General features: G+C 46.4%; 1 protein-coding gene across 3 annotated transcripts in view; it reads right to left on the reverse strand.

Annotated features, from left to right (window-relative positions):
• BAALC (BAALC binder of MAP3K1 and KLF4) overlaps positions 1 to 21,945 on the reverse strand; it is a 92,137-nt gene that overhangs the window by 20,781 nt on the left and 49,411 nt on the right. Inside the window, exon 1 of one of the 3 annotated variants that reach the window (XM_085020594.1) lies at positions 2,240 to 2,437. The exons of the other annotated variants lie outside the window; for them this stretch is intronic. The gene's annotated coding sequence lies outside the window, so the exon portion shown is untranslated. Of the gene's footprint in view, positions 1 to 2,239; positions 2,438 to 21,945 lie in introns of those variants that run through there. 3 annotated transcript variants of the gene reach the window in all.

Here is a 21,945-nt window from a genome sequence, read left to right on the forward strand (position 1 = left end):
TTACAGGCTATCTGGGGAGGTTGGAAGTTGACAAGGAGAGGCTATCAAACAAGGAACAATGTCCCACATCCTTCTATGGAGCTTATCTCATCAACCCCTGGACCCTGGAAACTTACCTCAGCAGAGCTGCCACACTTACACTAAAAAAGTATTGTTGTTTTTCTGAAATTCAAGTTGAATTGAGTGTCCTGAACTCTATCATGCAACTCTACTGGGCGCCAAGTGCCCCTGATGGGGAGGCATTTTTGTGAAAACTGCATTACATTGGACCCTGAGCTCCATCTGCATTTCTACTCCATGCCTGGGGCGTGGGGAAGTGACTCTTATTTTAGAGGAGAGGAAACTGAAGTTTAATCCAGGTTCTGTATAATTCCAGAGTTTGTCATCCTCACAAGTACTCACACTTCCTGGAGTTCCTGTCATGGCTCAGTGGTTAACGAATCCGACTAGGAACCATGAGGTTGCGGGTTCGATCTCTGGCCTTGCTCAGTGGGTTAAGGATCTGGTGTTGCCGTGAGCTGTGGTATAGATTGAAGACATGGCTCAGACACCGAGTTGCTGTTGCTCTGGTGTAGGCGGGGGGCTACAGCTCTGATTAGACCCTATCCTGGGAACCTCCATATGCTGTGGGAGCAGCCCTATAAAAGGCAAAAAGACCAAAAAAAAAAAAAAAAAAAAGAAAAAAAACGAAAACAAAGTACTCATATTTCCTTTGAGGACAAACTCCCAAGTAGGCAGTTCTCAAATCATAGTGTGCACGTGACCCACTTGAAGTGACTGGTAAAATACAGATCCTTCCCTCCAAGCCCCAGAAGTCCTGATTCAGCAGGGGCTCAGGAATGCATATTTTTTTGGCCATGCAAATGGCATATGGAAGTCTCTGGGCCAGGGATCGAACCTATGCCACAGCATTGACCAGAGCCGCTACAAAGACAACACCAGATCCTTAACCTACTGCCCCACAAGGGAACTCCCCCAGGAACATACCATTTAACAAGTTCTTCTTTTTTGCTTTTTAGGGCCGGACCCGCGGCATATGGAAGTTCCCAGGGTAGGGGTCCAATGGGAGCTACAGCTGTTGGCCGAGGCTACAGCCACAGCAATGCAGAATCTGAGCCTCGTCTGAGACCTACACCACAGCTCATGGCAACACTGGATGCTTTAACCCACTGAGTGGGGCCAGGAATCAAGCCTGCATCCTCATGGATATCAGTTGGGTTCATTCCCACTGAGCCACAATGGGAACTCCCAGTTTACAAGTTCTTTCCAGCCTGTGCCACCTTCAGTGATTCTGAGGCAGGGAATTCTAAAGACTATACTTTTAGGCCCCTGACATAGAGATGACACTCACACCAGTTTTGAAGGTTGCCTGGAAAATGCCCATCTCTATTTCTTTCCACCGTGAATTCTGCAGGAATAAATTGAGGGACATTTGTGTGCCCCTAGGGGATGTTCTTTTCTGACACCCTTCACAGAATGTGCATCCCATCCAGAAGACAAGCCAAAGCACTGACTTTGCCAAAAGATGGGAAGGAAACAGCTGTGTCCAAAGCTTGATGATAAACTGCAACCAATGACTTCTTGCCAGTTTCTTGCTATTCTGGAAATGGAGCTGGGAGAGGGGCGGAGCACAGAAGTTAAAATGAAAGCCTGAAGTCTTGTAGAGAGCAGGACAAGGGGTAATTCTTCCTTCTCTCTGGGTGAAGGCGATCATAGATTTCAAAGTCACCAAATCCACCTGCAAGGCATTCCCTCAATGATCGAAATCCAAAGTGTAAGTCATTAGCAATCTGTCTGGGAAGAATCTCCTAAAATCACAGCAGATAAAATTCTGGCTCATCAAACACTATCTGGGCTTAGGCTCTGAACACATGGCTGGTGATAATTTTGTCTGAACTGCGTTATAAATTAAATAAATTGCAACTACCCAGCCACTTACTGGGACTTTGTTTCCTTATTTTTCAAAATGAACTTGAATGGGAAGGTGTCTGTCATTTCTTCAACCTGACAGGTAGTTTTGGAATACACATGATGCATAAGAAGCTTATATATGACTTTTTGTATGGTTAATATAAGAAAATCCTTTAAAATGGTGAGCAAGCCTTCCTTACATCTACTGCCAATTGACTCTGGGCAAGTGTGCCAAGACAATTCAATGAGGAAAGAACTGCTTTCTCAAGTGAGTAAGATAACTGAGTATCTACATGCAAAAGAATTAAAGTAGACTCCTCTTTCATGCTGTATAGAAAAGTTAAACCCCAAGTGGATCAAAGATCTAAATGTAATTGCTTACACTATTAAACACTTAAAAGAAAACAGAGGCATAAATTTTCATGACCTTGGATTAGGCCTTGGATTAGGCAATGGGGGTTTTTGTGGTTTGGGTTTTTTTTTTTTTTTTTTGGCTGTACCTGTGGCATGTGGAAAATTCCTGGGATCGATCCTGTACCACCAGGCAATGATTTCTTAAAAATGACTCCAAAAGCACAAGCAACAAGAACAAAAAGTAGATAAATTGCAGATCATCAGACTTTTAAACTTTTGTGCTACAAGGGACGTCATGAATAAAGTAAGAAGAAAATCCACAGGAGAACAATTTTTGAAATCATGTATCTGGTAAGGGAGTCTTATCCCCCAAAACTCATACAGCTTAACAATATTAAGACAAACAACTCGGAGTTCCCGCTGTGGCACAGCAGGATTGGCAGCATCTCTGTAGCCCAGGTCTCAGGTTTGATCCCTGGTCCCAACAAAGTGAATTCAAGGACCTGGCACTGCCCCGGGGAAGGTCGAAACTGCAACTGGGATCTGATCCCTGGCCTGAGAACTCTATGTGCTGTGCGGTGGCCAAAAAAAAGACAAAATGATTCAATTAAAACATGGGCGAAGGAAGTGAATAGACAGTTCTCAAAAAAAAAAAAAATATGAAAATGGCTAATAAACAGAAGACGTTCAACAACACTAGCTATCAGAAAAACACACACCAAGGAGTTCCCATTGTGGCTCAATGGGTTAAGAACCCAACTAGTATCTATGAGGATTCAGATTCCATCTCTGGCCTCACTCAGTGGGTTAAGGATCTGGCATGACCATAAGCTGCAGTGCAGGCTGGCAGCTGTAGCTCCAATTCGACCCCTAGCTTGGGAACGTCCTAGCTTGGGTGTGGCCCTAAAAAAGAAAAATGAAAAATACAAATCAAAATCACAATGAAATATCACTTCACACCCCCTGGAATGGCTATAAAAAAGACAAACAGTAAGTACTGCCAAAGAAGTGGGAAATTTCCCACCTCATACATTGCTGGTAGGAATACAAAATGGTGCAGTCACTTTAGAAATCAGTCTGGTAGGTTCTCCAAAGGTTAGACATAGTTACCCTATGACCCAGAAATCCCACTGCTAGGTATGTACCCAAGAAAAATGAAAACCTACGTCCACACAAAGACTTGTACATGAATGTTCATAGAAGCATTATTCATAAGAGCCAAAAAGTAGAACTACTCTAAATATCCACCAATTGATGAAGGGATAAATAAAATATGATACAGTAGACTCTTATTCGGCAGCAAACAAAATGAAATACTAATACAAGCTACGATACTGGTGAACCTTGAAAACATTATGCCAAGTGAAAAGAGCCAGTTATAGAAGGCCACATCTTGTATGATGCCATTTATATAAATGAATTATTCAGAAAGAGGCAAATCTATAGACAGAAAAGTAGATTAGTGGTTGCCTAGCCAGGGTGGTTTGGCGGGGGGCCGGGGGGCAGGGGGAGATGAGGAATGACTTAATAGATTTGGGATTTCCCTTTAAGGAACATTTTCGAAAATTGTGGGCCTGGCAGCTCAGCTCTGAGACGATACGAAGAACCATTTAATTGTACACTTTAAATAGGTCAATTGTATGGTATGTGAATTATAGCGCAATGAAGCTGTAATTTAAAAAACGGTGGGCAACACATTTTTGGAATGTTATGTTGTCTAGAGAAAAGGAAGCCCATTTGGATTTGCACAGCAATAGTCAGGGAGAGAGACTGACCCACGGACTTCAAGTCATAAGGACAACTGCAGTACTAGCCTCACAGGCCCCAAAGGCCATGGGTCCCAACGAAGAGGGCACCAGAGATGAATCACCAGCCTTGGCATCTGCCCTTGGCCGTGGGGCTCGGTGGTGGATATGGCTTTCCCACAGTACCCAGCAGTGAGCAAGAAAGATGCCTGCTGAGAGCAACAGCTGCAACGGAAAGGACCGCAGAAAGAAAGTCCCATCTGTCCTTGGTGACCTCAGGCCGGAGCGCTCCTCTCCCCCAACAGACACCCAGGAGACAACAACCAAGCTAAGGAGGGAGGAGGCAGGCAAAAGGAAAACTCAAAATCTCCCTCTTCTTCTCGCTACTACGGATACTCTTAGCGTCTGGCAGCCCGAGCCTGGCCTCTCTCGCCTTGATCCCCTCGGCGGCACCTCCCTTCCTTGAAGCCTCCACCTCTGCTCATCACAGAGCAGATCCTCCAGGGCGGGTATGGGCCATGTCTCTCTGTTAATTACTGCGAGGCTATCTCAACTCTGTAATGAAAACTCAGTTCTCCAGTAGGTTCCTGTCATCTCCTTTATATGCAGCAGTGTGCACACCGGGAACTATGCTCAATATCTTGCAATACCCTGTAATGGAAGAGAGTGTGTAACTGAATCACTTAGCTATACAGCTGAAACTAACAAAACATTGTAAATCAACTGTATTTCTTTCTTTCTTTCTTTTTCTTTTGGCAGCCATACCTGTTGCATATGGAAGTTCCCAGGCTAGGGGTCAAGTCCAAGGTGGAGCTGCTGCCCTACGCCACACCCACAGCAATGTGGGATCCGAGCCATGTTTGTGACCTACACCACAGCTTATGACAGCGCTGGATCCCTCTGCTGAGTGAGGCCAGGGATCAAATCTGCATCCTCATGGATACTAGAAAGGTTCTTAACCCACTGAGCCACAATGGGAACTCCTAAATCAACTATATTTCAATAGAAATTTTAGGAGTTCCCACAGTGGTTCAGTAGGTAATGTACTCGACTAGCATCCATGAGGAGGTGGGTTTTGGTCCCTGGCCTCGTTCAGCGGGTTAACAATCCAGTGTTGCTATGGAGCTGTGATGTAGGTCGAAGACTCGGCTCGGATCTGGCATTGCTGTGGCTGTGGCGTAGGCCAGCAACTACAGCTCCAATTTGACCCCTAGCCTGGAAGCTACCATATGCTGCAAGTGCAGCCCAAAAAAAAACAAACAAACAAACACAAAAAAAAACGGAGGGGGAGAAGGGGGAGAAGGGGGGAGGGGGGAGGAGGGGGGGGAGGGGGGAGGGGGAGGAGGAGGAAGAAGAGAAGAAGAAGAAGGTTTTTCATGTAGAAAGCTTGACTACACTGGTAAGAAAGAAAGAAAATGAAAATTATTCACAATCCTACCAACCAAGGACAGCTATTATTTACATTTTGTCCACCATGGTGCCAAACTTTTGTCAATGCCTAGACATATAAGCATAGCTTTTAAGAAATGAGATTATACCACAATCCTATTCCATTTTCCCCCTTATCTGCCAACGTTTCTATTCAGCTTCATTCCTCCATCATCTGCTTCTTCCTCTTCATAAATCGCTTTTCTGTTTTTATATCATCTGTCTTTGGAAAAATATTTAGTGTCTGCTATGTGCCAGGCACTACCATGCTGGGTGCCAGGGTTACTCCTGAGGCTTACAGTCCAGTAGGGCTGCAGTCTCTCAGCTAAATCCTCCCCCTACCCCCCACCTCCCTTTCCTCCTGCCTCTCCCGGGCTCCTCTAAGTCCCCAGTTCCACACCAGAAAGGAGACTGGTGGGGGGGAGGCAAAGACTGAATTCTAGTGGTGGGGGAAGGAAGACAAAAATTTGAACTGGTGTTGTCACAATTTGCTGTGCGAGATGGAGGCAAAGCCAAGGACATTCAGGAGACATAAATCATATTCCTCATGTATCTAACGCCCCGTTGGTCCTGTCTGGGCCCCACCTTCTTACTCAGGCTGAAACCACCTCTCCAGGGAATTGCTTACCTGAGCAGCCCCAGGTACCCCGACCAGCACCCCAGGAACCCCTAACCGTGAAACACTCTCTTAGGGTGATGCCCCGATGGCTGGGAAGAAAGCCGCAGGAGCCAAGCGGGAGGAGGATTCCTGGGCCTGGGCATTCCTGGGCCCAACTCTGCCTGTCACGGCCCCATTTCTTGGTAGGTAAGCTTGAATGGGGAGGCTTACTTTGATACTTTGATCTTTTAGTCTTACCCCACTTATTTATGTGTCCAGACAAGGTATCCTGCTTGTGGCCTGGCTTCTTTCCATAAAGTCTGCAGATCGAATCAGCCAGGACTTTTTTTTTTTTGGTCTTTTTTTGTGTTTTAGGGCCACACCCCCGAGGCACTTGGAAGTTCCCAGGCTAGGAGCTGAAGCAGAGCTGCAGCCACAGAAATGTGGGATCCGAGGCACATCTGTGACCTACATCACAGCTCATGGTAACGCTGAATCCTTAACCCACTGAGACGCCAGAGATCGAACCTGCATCCTCATGGATACCAGTTGGGTTCATTACCGCTGAGCCACAACGGGAACTCCCCAGCCAGGGATTTTTAAAACACACCGAGGGTTAAACCTTACCCTGCTCCAAAGGGCCTAGCCTAGACCCTCGCTTAGTCAGTGAACCTCAGGGAGAAAGTCTTCCAAGGCAGTTTTCTTTCTGCCTTGGTTCAACGACTTTCGGGTAGTGAGCCCTTTAAGGAAGTGGTAGCTAGTTTCCTGTTGTTGTTGTTTTAACTCCTTGACATTTTCTGAGTTTTGTACAACCAGCTTCTTCAGCAGGCTCTTTCCAGGCCAGCTACAGCTGGCACTACATTGTTCTCTTAAGTGCACATTAGAAATTTGGTAATCAGAGTTCCCGTTGTGGCGCAGCAGAAACGAATCTGACTAGGAACCATGAGGTTTCAGGTTCGATCCCTGGCCTCGCTTAGTGGGTTAAGGATCCGGTGTTGCTGTGAGCTGTTGTGTAGGTCCCAGAGGCTGCTCGGATCTAGCGTTGCTGTGGCTCTGGTGTAGGCTGACAGCTTCAGCTCCAGCTGGACCCCTAGCCCGGGAACCTCCATATGCCGCGGGTGTGACCCTATAAAGACATAAATAAATAAGAAAGGAATTTGGTGATAAAGCCTTTAAAGATAGAAGAGGTATATTTGGGTCAATCAGAATGAGGAGATTAAGGTCAATTAAATTGTTTTAATTCTTGAAATTTTGATTCTTGAACATTTAATATCATTTGAAGCAATTAAGAAATCCTTTAGCATCTGTGAGTTGCCTCCCCTGTGCCTATTAGCACGGGGCTATCACCAGGGGATAGAAAATATTTGCTTGTCTGAATCCTTTCTGTGTCTGCAATTTAACTGGACAACAGCTTATTAAAGAATTACCAGAAAATAGAGCGATACAAAATTTAAGTGACAAGGTATCCTTCCTTCCTCCTTCCCTCCCTCCCTCCCTCCTTCCTTCTGCCACACCTGCGGCACATGGAGGTTCCCAGGCTAGGGGTCAAATCTGAGCTGTAGCCGCTGGCCTACATCACAGCCACAGCAACACCAGATCCCAGCCGCATCTGTAACCTAAGCCACAGCTCACAGGAACGCTGGATCCTTAACCCACTGAGAGAGGCCAGGGATAGATCCTGCATCCTCACGGACACTAACTTCGTTGGGTTCTTAACCCACTGAGCCACAATGGGAACTCCAGAAGGTATCAGTCCTTACCCATCGGAGTGGCAAAAGTTACTAAGTCTGATAATATTAAACATCGAAAAGGTGTTGGTGCCTGGGTTCTCTCCTGTATTGCTGGTGGGAGGGCAGACAAAATGATCTATTGTTGGGGACAATTAGCAGATCTATGCAAGTGCGAAATGTGCACACGTACGTATGACTCAGCAATTTCAGTCGTGGTTAGCTACTGCAGAAAGCCACTCAGCATCACGCCCAGGCCTGTCGAGGATGCTCTTTACACCCCTGGACAGTGAACAAGGGAAGCAAAAGGGCCATTCATCAGTGAAATAATTACTAAATTAACTATGTTCACCTATACTATGAAATTTTATACGATAATTTAAAAGTACAAAGGATTTATGTAGACAGAAGTTCAATATATAATAATGAGCAGAATAAAGCAAGTAGAGGATAAATATGTAAGATGATAGTTTTTAATGCAGGAAAGGGAAAACTGTCATATATCATGTTATTGTGTTTTTTACAGAATTATTGTGTTTATACATATATAAACATATTGTGTTTTATATATAACATGTGTGTGTATTTTGTATTTTTAAATATTTTTTCAGAGTTCTAGTTGTGGCTCAGTAGAGATGAATCTGACTGGCATCCATAAGGACACAGGTTCGATCCCTGGCCTCACTCAGTGAGTTAAGGATCCAGCATTGCCATGAGCTGTGGTGTAGGTCACAGATGTGGCTCAGATCTGGCATTGCTGCAGCTGTGGTGATGGATGGCGGCTACAGCTCTGATTCGACCCCTAGCCTGGGAACCCATATGCCATGGGAGGACATAGCCACACCCATAGCATATGGAAGTTCCCAGGCTAGGGGTCGAATCGGAGCTACAGCCACCAGCCTACTACAGCCACAGCAACTCGGGATCCCAGCCACATCACCAACCTTTGTAGCAGCTTGCAGCAAAGCCAGATCCTTAACTCACTGAGTGAGGTCAGGGATCGAACCCACAGCTTCATGGATACTCGTCAGCTTCTTACCCCGCTGAACCACAACAGGAACCCCTATGTATGTATGTGCCTCTGTGTGTGTGTGTGAGTGTGTGTGTGTGTGTGTGTGTGTGTGTGTGCGTGCGCGCACGCTCGCGCGCGCACACCCAACAAACTGATAACAATGTTAGTCTTTAGGGAAAAGACAGGGGCCAAGATCAGAAGGTGATCAGTGAAGCCTTATCTAGAAGTAACACATTTTTTTGGTCTTTTTCCCTTTTCTAGGGATGCGCCCGTGGCATATGGAGGTTCCCAGGCTAGAGATCTAATCGGAGCTGTAGCCGCCGGCCTACGCTAGAGCCACAGCAACTCGGGGTCCCAGCCGCATCTGTGACCTACACCACAGTCCATGACAATGCCGGATCCTTGACCCACTGAGCAAGGCCAGGGATCGGACCCGAAACCTCATGGTTCCTAGGCGGATTCATTAACCACTGAGCCACGATGGGAATTCCTAGAAGTAATACTTTTTAAATAAAAGCATTTTTAAATAAAAGTATTGTGAAATAGAAATGATTTTACAAAAATAGAGCTATATCATATTCTGCCTTGTCTCATCAGTAATGGCTCTGGACACACCCAGAATATTTGGTTATTTAATGTTTAGTTCTTAGACTACAGTTCATCATCACATATGTGATCAAAAACGGTCATCAAAAGTAACAACACCCGAGCATAAGAATGACACACAACAACTACTGCCTCACCATCCACCTGTTCCACCAAGGCAGTTTGGCCACTTTAGAATCACAGGAGGAGATGGCTGACGCTCTGTGGGGCCGTCAGACAGGTCTCCAAGGCGGCCCAACAGTAAATGTGGATGGAAGAAATTCCAGGTGTTAGGAAGAACCTGGGGATTATGCACGTGACTGAGCTCAGACACGGTTAGTCCTCACAGCGGAGAGGATTCCTGAGCAGTGTTTAAAAGGAAAGACGGGGCGTTTCTGGTAGGAAGGTGAACAGAAGAAATGACATGATCACACCTGTGGGCGCCCGCTGAGCACCAGCTTCGCACTCAGACCTAAAGATATAAAGACAGAAAGGTTCCCACCATGGCAGGTGGCTCAGCGCCTGGGGCTGGAATTCGAGTCCCAACTCTACTTTATTATCACTCAGACCTTCTAAGGAGGGGTTATGATCCCCTCCTTCCTGCCACAGAAGAGGAAACTGAGGTTGGAGGAGGTTAAGCAACCTGCCTGAGGTCAATATCCTGTGCCAGAACAAGGCTTCCACTGACGTCAGTCAGACTCTGAAAACCTTTGTTTTTACGTGCATTTATGTTTACTCACATCGTTAAAAAAAAAAAATCTATAATGAATCATTTTCTTCCTTTTCAGGGCTAGGCAATAATGAGGAGAGGTATGGTGCCATCAAAATAATGAAAAGGCTTTTTGTTTGTTGTTTTACAGATAATGCACAGCTCAGAGGTCTTACCCTCTAGGGTGGAGCAGGTCTTTAGAATCCAAGCAACTTGCCAACAGACTCAAAGTAGGTCTCACTGAAACACAGGCACTGAGGAGACATGTAGATTCAATTATACTACCCCGGTGCATTTTCTACCCATCGGATCCCTGAAATTGTCCTCCTGCCAGGTGCTCAAGCCCCCGGGTTTCCCACTGAAGAGTCTAACACTTGGAAAACACTGCCAGCCTCGTTTTCAACACACAGCATCTCCCATGTCTGGGGTGCAGCCAGTTGGCCTCGGACAATCTCTACCCCAGATGGTATCATGACTACCTGCTTGGGGATGGAAAATTCTTCCAGGAAAGCTCACAAAGCCAGGGTGTTTCTGGCATCAAGGGACGGAGAGGCTGCCAACCCAGAGAAGGGATGGTGGCTGTGGATGCAATCTTCCAGAACTTAGGAATCTGATCCCAGCCCAGCCCTTCATGGATGTCTCCATGCCTTCAGGATAAAGTCCCCAATCCCTTCTCATCTGTAAAGCTCTTGGTGAGTGTGCCTTCTCAGCAGGGGTCATGGGCTCACCCTCTCCCTGCTGTTCTCTAAGCTCCTGCCTTGGTGGATGTCAGAGGCACCTCCCTGCCTGGACATGTGGTCCCTTCTATTCATGACGCTCTTGCCATGGCCTGGCGGATTCTTTGTGTCACCCTAACATCACTCCCTCCCTCCGGGGTCCTTCCCAGACCCCTCCTCACACTAGGTAGGGTTTCTGTTTCCCTCCCACAGAACCTCATACTTCTCTGGAACACTCGTGGTTGTTGGGAGTTTTGGTTCCAGGCCTGTCTGCCCCATGAGTCTGGTGGCTCCATGGAGCCATGGACCAAGCCTGTCTTGTTCATCACCAGGTCTAGCATGTATTAGGCGTTCAAGAAATGTTGGCAGGAGTTCCCATCGTGGCTCAGTGGTTGGCGAATCCGACTAGGAACCATGAGGTTGCGGGTTTGATCCTTGCCCTTGCTCAGTGGGTTAAGGATCTGGCTTTGCCAAGAGCTGTGGTGTAGGCTGCAGACGTGGCTCGGATCCCGCGTTGCTGTGGCTCTGGCATAGGCTGGCAGCTGCATCTCTGATTCAACCCCTAGCCTGGGAAACTCCATATGCTGCAGGAGCAGCCCAAGAAATGGCAAAAAGACACACACACACCACCAAAAAAAAAAAAAAAAGAAAGAAAGAAATGTTGGCAGGGACCACTGAGCAGGCTGCCAGAACTAGCATCATCACTCAGGAAGAAGCTGTCACACAAACCTCTGCGCATTCAGTGTAGATTGTCATTCCCTTGACGTAACAGCTGAGATCCCCAAAGAAGCAAGTGCAAACATGCAGCGTGCCAGCTGTTCCCTTGCCTGTGGAGGCACCAGGACGAACGAAAGAGCTCACGCAAACAGCATGATCAGCTCCCGGGAGAGACCTGTCAACGCTGCTGGCCACTCGCTGCACACAGAGGGTTACTGTGACTCCCAGCCCCCGCCCCCATCAAGGTGGATGTCTCTCCAAGATTTGGGACCGAGTGCAAACGCAAAGGCGGTACTGTAGGTCCCCCCAGATTCCATTTGGGGGCTCATGCTACAGGAACGAGGGATGGCTTTCCCTCATCAGGACGGCCACAGCCCTCCGGCAAAAGCAGTTGTCTAATAACTTCTGCTCAGTAAGGTCACCCTGGACCCAGCTACAGGAAGGGCTGGTGACAGGGCCAGGCAATGCTGCATGGGGGCTGGCGACAGTACAGGCGAGAGGTGAGTCACACTGGGCTTTCCTTTCCTCTCTCTACAGATGGCTGCACTGCTGCTGGGGAGGGGAGCACTGATAGTGGGGCCTTGGGAAGTTGCCAAGGGCCAGACTCTGGGCCTTTGATTCCAGGCTAGACGGTCTGCAGGGCCAACTTTGTGCAAAGAAGTCCCAGCCTCCAAAGTGCTCCGTCTTTTCCACTGATGCTTGAAATTCCTTAACCAGGGGAAGAGTATTTTTTACATATGATTAGCACTAAGGTTTAATAGTTCCAGGAGAAAAAGCATGGTCACTTAAATTCACCTCTCTCCACTCGCCCAATCTTTTAAAGGCAGAGAGGATTCTGGTACCTAGAATGACCTCATGACTTGCTTCTGAGTTGAGGAATCCAGCTAGTTAACTGGTGGAAGAGAAAGCAAAGGACAGAAGGACATTAGGCTGACTTATTTGTTAGGCTTTAGGTGGCGAAGGAGCAGGGAGCAGAAAAGTAGTGTCAGGAACAGAAAGAGGAAGGAGAGAGATTTAGGGAGGAGGGAGCCACTGCCTGGTTTATAAAAAAGTTTGAGACAGAGAATTTTAAAGAGGTTTTGTTATGGAGTTCACATCGTGGCACGGTGGTTAACGAATCTGACTAGGAACCATGAGGTTGCAGGTTTGACCCCTGGCCTTGCTCAGTGGGTTAAGGATCTGGCATTGCCATGAGCTGTGGTATAGGTCGCAGATGCGGTTCGGATCCCAAGTTGCTGTGGCTGTGGTGTAGGCCAGAGGCTACAGCTCCGATTGGACCCCTGGCCTGGGAACCTCCATATGCTGCGGGTGTGGGCCTAGAAAAGACCCAAAAAAAAGAGGTTTTGTTATGCATCAAAAGTAAACTCCTTCCCAAATCCTGCCATTTGTGAAAATGGATGAACCTGGAGGGCTCTATGCTCAGCGAAAGAGGCCAGAGACAAACACTGCATGGTGTCACTTCTATGTGGGACCTTAACAAGTTACGCTCATGGAAAGAGAGCAGAAAAGTGATGCCAGGGACTGAGGGTGGGGAAAATACGGAGAAGTTGGTAAAAGGGTGCAAACTTTCAGCTGTACGATGAATAAGGTCTGAGGATCTACTGCATAGCATGGTGACTGCAGTAGATAATATTATTGTATAATTGAAATTTGCTAAGCACTTAGGTGATGAATATGTGTTAATTAATTCAACAGGGGGAAATTCCTTCACAGTGTACATGTATATCAAGTCATGTTGTATGCTTTAGGTATCCTAATTTTTTTTTTTTTCCTTTTGGTCTTTTTGCCATTTTTAGGGCCGCTTCCCGCAGCATATGGAGGTTCCCAGGCTAGGGGTCGAATCGGAGCTGTAGCTGCCGGCCTACGCCAGAGCCACAGCAATGCTGGATCTGAGCCGAATCTGCGACCTACACCATAGGTCATGGCAATGCCAGATCCTTAACTCACTGAGCAAGGTCAGGGATCAAACCCGCAACCTCATGGTTCCTAGTCAGATTCGTTAACCACTGAGCTGCGATGGGAACTCCAAGTATCTTACAATTTTATTTGTCAATTATACCTCAGTAAAGCTGGAAAAAAAAAAAAAAACCCTCCCTTTATGATACCATTGTATGAGACAGAGCAGGACTGGAATTTTTTTTTCTTCCTTCCATTTCTGTGAATCTGCGTCCATCTGAACCTCTTGGGACCCTACGTGTCTGTGAGCTGAATGACTTAAATTCATGTTCATTCAAAAAGCATCACTGGTGGCCTGCTGGTCGTATGTTCAAGAGGCATGGGTGCTGTGGGGCAGCACTGCCTTTGGAGCCAGACAGGCCTGGGTTCCAATCCAGTTGTGTCCCTTACAAGCTCTAAGTGACTAAGTAATAACGTTTACTTTTTTTTTTTTTTTGGCTTACCAAGTATCAAACTCTCTGCTATGATTATTCCCATTTTACAGAAAAGGACACTGCCTCAGAGAAAGCAAGTAACTTACCTCAAGAAAAATTACCAGCCCATGGTGGAACCAAGACTCAAAGCTCAGATCTGTGTGACTCCAAAGACATCTTTTTCCTATCTTCGGTCTCACTGCCCCACTACTTAGCATTACTAAGCCTCAATTTCCTTGGGTAAAGAATTATATTGGAGTTTCTATCGTGGTGCAGCAGAAAGAAATTCAACTAGGAACCATGAAGTTGCGGGTTCGATCCCTGGCCTTGCTCATTGGGTTAAGGATCCGGCATTGCTGTGATCTGTGGTGTAGGTTGAAGATGCGGCTCGGATCCTGCATTGCTGTGGCTGTGGCATAGGCTGGCAGGTACAGCTCCAATTCGACCCCTAGCCTGGGAACTTCCATATGCCACGGGTGTGGCCCTAAAAGGACAAAAAAGACCAAAAAAAAAAAAAAGAATTATATTGGTACAACCACCATGAAGAACAGCATGGAGGTTCCTCAGAAAACTGAATATAGAACTACCATATGAGCCAGCAATTCCACTCCTGGCCATATATCTGGACAAAACTATAATCAAAAAGATACATGTACCCATGTGTTCATAGTAGCACCAGTCACAACAGCCAAGACTAATTGTCCACTGACACATGAATGGATTAAGAAGATGAGGTACATATATACAATGGAATACTACTCAGCCACAAATAAGAATGAAATGATGCCATTTGCAGCAACATGGCTCCAACTAGAGATTCTTATACTAAGTGACGTTAAGTCAGAAAGAGAAAGACAAATGCCATAGTATATCAGTTATAAGTGGAATCTAAAATATGACACAAATGAATTTATCTACAAAACAGAAATCGAATCACAGACATGAAGAACAGACTTGTGGTTGCCAAGGGGGAGGGGAGAGGGAGTGGGATGGAGTGGGAGTTTGGGGTTAGTAGATGCAAACTATTACATTTAGAATGGATAAACCATGAGGTGCTGCTGTACAGCACAGGGAACTATATCCAGTCTCTTGGGATAGAAAATAATGGAAGATAATATAAGAAAGGGAATGTATATATACATATGACTGGATCACTGCTGTACAGAAAAAATTGGCACAACATTGTCAATCAACTATACTTTTTCATTTAAAAAAATTTTTTTTAAATGAGATTTATGGCATCTGCATCAAAAACTGGTGATCAAAGGGAAAAAGAGTAGGCAAGCCTGGCTCTGGGCCTGGCACACAGGATTGATTTTCCAACTGCCTACCTCCAGGCCCAAGAAGATGGGATTTCAGATCCCTTCTTACAGGTGAAGGGATGAGGGGCTCCTAGGTGGGTGAAAGACATGGAGAAAAGAGACAGGGATGCGAGCGTATCATCAAAGATCAACACTGCCAAGTCCATGACTTCGTCCCACAGTTGGAAGGGGGTAAGACCCAGAGACGAAGGGGCCCCAGGAGGCCCACCAAGAGGTCAGAAGGCGGAGCTGACACCGGAGCCCCAGATCACAGAGCAGATGGCTGTTCCATGAGGGTCTCTTTACTGCATTTATCAGAGGGCAGATACGTGCCTCCTGGGACGGGGATCAAAGAGAAAACACAGCATTCCCAAGCCCTCAGTGTGCCTCACCTTCTTTAGAGGACAGATCAGTTGGAGCTGGGCCAGCTGTGGGCCTTGGTTGTGGTGAAGAGAAATGGACAGGGCCAGAGAAAGACAGAAGCTGGGCCAGCGGTTCATGAATATTTACCGCACTTTCCCGAGATGCCAAGCTCTGCTCGAGGACTGGGATGCAGTGAAGGAGGGAGAGACTCAGTCCTTGCCCTCAGTGGAGATATTCAGGATGCAGAGAGGAAAGATGTCCAAGAGGTATTACGGGTGGCAAAGAACAAAATGGGCCAAAGACAGGCAGAGCCAAATCGTGGGTGGCCCTAAGTACCTTTAACAAGGTACTTGTCCCTGTCCTTAACAGGATTTTGGACAGTGTCCTGCGGACAAGGCAGCCTTAGAACAGTGTAGAGATCTAGAGATCGGCTGGAAAGGCTTAAGTCCAAGGCTGGGAGTCCAGCAGGAGAGTCCTGTCCCTGGGCTCTGCCTCCTTCTGGAGGGTCCCGCAGCCCTCTGAGCGCATTTTGAGATGATTATCTTCCCAGCTGGACCCACCAAGCTGGAAACCATCCTCAGAAGGTTGCAAGTGATAATTACGCTTCTTCAGAAAGATGGCTTTGGCCAAAATACACACCTGACAAATGCAATTGAATATTTAGAGAGAAAGAGGGGAAAAGGAAAACAATAGTAAGTTAATCACGACAATCATCTGAAACCAAGATCTAGATGAAACGGATTTCAGAAACAATATCAAAAAGGACAACTGTCAGAATGGACAGGATTAAGCCTCCCAAGCCACTCACCCCACAGCTCATGATGAGCGTTTAAGTAGCTGGTGAGATCCCAACTGTAGCAGCCACGTAAGACAGAGACCCGGTGCGTTTTCTATCAGAAGCAGAAATTCGAACTCTACTTAGGCTGACTGGATTTTGTGTTTCCAAACTGCAGAAATTGGCTCTTATAAACCCATTTCCTCTCTCTGAGCTCCCCTGGACAGTTTTAAAAGCAGGTTTAAGTTGACTTCTGAGATGGCACGTTCAAGCTCTCCACCTTCCACAAGTTTCTGCAAGGTTCTGGGATTAGATACAGTTGGCTTTGCTTTAAATCATATTATCATCCTTAGCGTTTACAGAAGGAGGTGGCTTTTCTCACGGAAGGGTTTGGACGACATTATCTGTAAAGTCAATAACCTGCTTGTGTGACCTGATTCCATCCCAAATGCATAGATCCCAGTTTGAAACAAGTTCTGCTGAGTTTTGTTGAACAGAACCAGGGGGTGGGAAGCCTGAGAAAAATCAAAATCCCTTCGAGGGATTGTGTTCCTTGTAAAACAATAGCAAAAGTGATTTTTCTTCGAGTTTCCCATTCAAAATATCTGAATCAGGGACAGAGAAGAAGGTGGGTAGCCCTATGGGAAACTTCACGAACCCAAGGTCACGCAGGGACTGAGATGCAATCCTGAGGACTGGTGTACGCAGGCCCCACACAACTGACCCCTGGCTTTGTGGTTTCTGTCCCGAAAAATCAGCACACGGCAGGTAGCTTCTGCATCACTGGGAAGATGGCCACTCGAAAAATCTTGCTCCCCACTCTTTGTTCTAATGTATTCCTCTCTCAGAGACTGACATCCATCTCCCTTCATTTAATTCACATCTAATACCCACCTTTTCTCCTATGAGGTCTATGCAACCAGTGCGTAGTTGCTGAACCCAGCACGCGCCAGACATTGCACCAGACTCTGCTGACTCACACGGTTCCAGGCTTCACCCCACAGGTACTCATATTTAGTGAGAGTCAGAAATAGAAAGCAGTGCCGTCCTCATAAATCACATCATCCTTGTGGTTCAGGGTCCAAATGACGTGAGACTGACGGCAACAACGTCCAACACTCATAAGCCATTAGAAAGTAAGCTAAATCCTTTACTTGCTTTTCTTAGAGATGAGCAAAGGGAGTGCCATTCCGAATCCACTGCAACGGATGCTAATATCCCGAGATCCATAGTGAATTCATGACCTGGAAAACTAAATTCTGGGCACAGTGGAAGTATGAGGTAAAGTTCAAAGACATGGGAGATGATGGGTTAAAGAAGATGAGGCTGGAGGGATAAGGACCTCAACTCAAACGGGGGCGGGGGGAACAGGACGGATTTAAGATCGAGTTAGGGGAGAAGAGAGGGAGAAATTCAGGAAGAGACGCCCATAGTCCTGCAGAGCCAGCTGCGGTCCAGCTTTCCCACATGGAAATCTAGCAGGTCAGCTTAGGTTCAATTTGTCCAAACTGAGCCTATCGTATTACCTTCAACCATTCCACTTCCTGACCCTCTCGTGTATGTTGGTCATGAATGCCAAGAATTTTTTAGCTTCTGGTCTTAAAAGAAGCTTGTGCATTATTTCCTTTCTCATTTCTTTCTTTCCCTATAATCAAGTCTGACACTAAGCTTTGTCATTTCTTCCTTTTTATTTATTTACTTACTTACTTACTTATTTATTTATTTTTGGCAGTGCCCACAGCATATGGAAATTCCCAGGCCAGGGATTGAACTCGCACTACAGCAGTGACCCAGGCCATGGCAGTGACATCACTGGATCCTTAACCCACTGCACCACAAGGGAACTTCCATTTCTTCCTTTTATACATCTTCCCAAAGAGCTCTTTGTTGAAAAAAAAAATACTTCTTTGCTCTCCTGTTCTGCTCGCATCAGAGGGGACCAGATCCCCTCTCCTCTAGATTACTGCAATTGCTGACAACTGGTCTCTTTGATTCCACTCTCTCTCCTCGTCTGGAATATCCATATCATGACAGAAGATGAATCGTCCCAAAGCCTGGCTTTCTTCCTCACACCATCCTGCCGCACTGCATCAGATCCAAACACCTCGGCCGGCTCTAAAGAGCGCCATCGTGCGGGCTCACTGTCATCATGCGGCTTGGTTCCAGTCACATCTTACCCTCCGGCAGAGTGACATCCCTTATGTTCCCCGAAGTGCCTGGCTCAGGCCACCTCGGCGACACTGCTCCAGGTGATCTCTTCTGTGCAGTGCTCTTTCTCCCTCCTTCCTCTTTCCAGTCTGGTGCGGAGGGGACACTAAGCAGCGCTTGCACAAATCCACACCCGTCATCACCATCACCCAGTTCAGTACCTTGCTTATTTATTTCAAGTGCCATTCTCTCCCCCAGCTACCTGGGGAACAAAGTCTGTCACTGCGCCCAGCTACCTCTGCTAACCTAAGAAGAAAGATCTCAAGGGAGCACTGGTATTTTAATTTGGCTCTTGTGTTTTTCTTAAATAAAGCATGGGAAATAAAGCAGTTATTGTGGAACATAGCACCACACATTTGTTCTCTATTTTTTTTTTTCGTAAGGGCTGCTCCCGCAGCATATGGAGGTTCCCAGGCTAGGGGTCCAACTGGAGCTGTTGCTGCCGGCCTTCACCAGAGCCACAGCAACTCGAGATCCAAGCCACATCTGCGACCTACACCACAGCTCACGACAACGCTGGATCCCCAACCCACTGAGTGAGGCCAGGGATTGAAGCCGAAACCTCATGGTTCCTAGTCGGATTCACTGCTGCTGCACCACGACGGGAACGTCTCTAACTCATTTTTAACTATGAAACTATTTATTTTACTTAGGTTGAAACTGTAACTTAAGTTCAAGTCTTATAACCTCTTGGAAAACAAGAACATCACCATCTCTTACAAACCCTAATAGAGACATTTTATTCTTTTATTCATCGGAGTTTTCAATGGTCCTAAAAAGTAGCATAAGGGAGTTTCTATTTATAGAGGGCCTGTTACATGTCAGGCACTGACTAGTTGCTTTCTTTTAAGCCTTCCTACTATACTGAAATGGGTACAGAGACATGTTTTTTTCCTTAAAAACTGACTTATTGAAGAGGTCTGCTTAAAAATAGCACTTAGGAGTTCCCATCATGGCTCAGCAGTTAACGAACCCGACTAGCATCCATGAGGTTGCGGGTTCGATCCCTGACCTCACTCAGTGGGTTAAGGATCCGGCGTTTATTGTGAGCTGTGGTGTAGGTTGCAGACGAGGCTTGGATCCCGCGTTGCTGTGGCTGTGGCATAGGCCAGGGGCTACAGCTCCAATTCAACCCCTAGCCTGGGAACCTCCATATGCCTCAGGTACAGCCCTAAAAGACAAAAAGACACACACAAAAATAGCACTTAGCTATGAAGCTGAAGAAATGCACTTTAAATTCTAATGGAAATTAAAAGCACTTTAGTTGCCACATTTTGACTTTTCAAATAAAATAATGAAATGTTTTAGGAAATTGCCCATTAAAATAAAGATGTGAGATTTCACAAGCAATTTTAGGGGAAAAAGTCTACAACATGAATAAAATTAGATATATAAAAATATAAGCGTTCATCTCAGTTGAATACATCTTGGCATATTATCAAGCAAATATCAAGGGGTTTATAAATATCATGCACTGAAAGGCTGAGGAAGGGGATGGTGTGTCAAATTGCGGCAGGGGGAGCTATAAAAAGTCTAACTGAGGAACATGCAGGCAGTATTTCCTTTCTATCAGAGGTTCCTTAAGAACTCCCTGCACCTTCCCAGACCCCATGTCCCCACATCATGCTCCCCAATTTGCTTAAGCATAAAATTATCAATCCTTTCTCATTTTATTTTATTTTTTTGGCCATTTCCGAAGCATGTGAAAGTTCATTGGCCAGGGATAGATCCAAGTGATTCAAACCACTGCAGTGACAGGGCTGGATCCTTAACCCTGCTGTGCCACAAGAGAACTCCCTATTCTTTCTCCTTTTAAAATGATACATTCAGGAGTTCTCACCATGGCTCAGTGGAAACCAATCTGACTAGCATTCATGAGGATGCAGGTTCGATCCCTGGCCTCACTCAGTGGGTTAAGGATCAGACGTTGCTGTGGCTGTGGTGTAGGCTGGCAGCTACAGCTCCAATTCGACCCTAGTCTGAGAACCTCCATTTGCTGTGGGTGCAGCCCTAAAAAGACCAAAAAAAAAAAAAAAATATATATATATATATATATATATATATATATTCTTCATTAGAGATTCTTTACCTGATCTACCTAACAATCTCACAGCCCCTCTGACAGAAGCTAAGATTTTAAACCACTGCAGTGGGCTTGTCCCCACCACTGGAATATCTTTTTCCCAATAACCTTACTTTCAGACCATGTGATCTGAATTAGACCATGTGACCAAGGGAAAAGCCAATCACCACCCAGGGACCATGTGATTGGCTCAGGGGCATCATGTGACCCAAGTCAGTAACTCTCAGGACCTCTGCAAGGAGCTAATGGAAAAGAGGCTCGCTCTCTCCCGCTGGACTTGAATCTGGGAGATGCGAGGTGGGGCTGTGGCACTGGTCTGGCCACTGTGAGAGGAGACCTTTCTGAGAATGGAGCCCACACAGAAGAAGGGGCTTGAGACATGGAGAGGGAGATGAGGGGTCCCTGATATTATGTAAGCCTTGAACCCAGACTCATCCCAAGGCAGTCCTACCCTGGGCCTTTCTGTTTCCTGAGCCTATACAGTCCCCCGTTTTTGCCTAGAGTTTTATCTTGGTGCGTGTTGATTTGTTTATTTATTACTTGCCACCAAAAGAGTCCTATCTCCCAGTGTAGACCTTCAATAGCACTCAGCCACGTTCTTTAGGACCCAGACATCAGCTCACAGAAGATTCTCTCTTGTTGGAGCTTAAGCTGGGAACTGCGCTGGGATTCAGACATGTCAGGACAAACTGGTGGGAGCTAGCAGCCTATTTGCGTGAGCCTCCCAAAATAACTGGCCCTAAGGGAAGAGAGGCCAGGCCCAGCAGGCCTTGCCCAGTAAGGGGAAAAGCCAAGCCTCAAAGACAGAGAGCAGGGGCAATTTTAAAGAGCGTCAGCCTTGGAGTTCCCGTCGTGGCTCAGTGGTTAACAAATCCGACTAGGAACCATGAGGTTGCGGGTTTGATCCCCAGCCTCGCTCAGTGGGTTAAGGATCTGGCATTGCCGTGAGCTGTGGTGTAGGTTGCAGATGCAGCCTGAATCCTGCATTGCTGTGGCTGTGGTGTAGGCCGGCGGCTACAGCTCTGATTAGACCCCCAGCCTGGGTACCTCCCTCCACGTGCCTTGGGGAGCGGCCCTAGAAAAGGCGAAAAGACAAAAAAAATTTTAAAAATTAAAAAAAATAAAGAGAGTCAGCCTTTATCCCTGAGATCTGTCTTCTGCCTACAACCTGACCCCAGGGGGCATAAGCAAAAATTCAGAAAGCTGCTTGTCAAAAAACTATCTAAGTCTTAGGGCATAAGCAACACCATTGGGGTGGGGGGGTCCCTCTAAAATTACAGCGTAACACAAAAAGGGGATAGAGGTCTCTTCCACTTTAGAACATAACTTCTCATTCTGGACATC

The sequence above is a fragment of the Sus scrofa genome, chromosome 4, assembly GCF_054392235.1.
Source record: "Sus scrofa isolate SSC_HxYL_T2T_F1_AM1 chromosome 4, Sscrofa_HxYL_maternal_Yorkshire_Landrace_v2.0, whole genome shotgun sequence".
NCBI lineage: Eukaryota > Metazoa > Chordata > Mammalia > Artiodactyla > Suidae > Sus > Sus scrofa.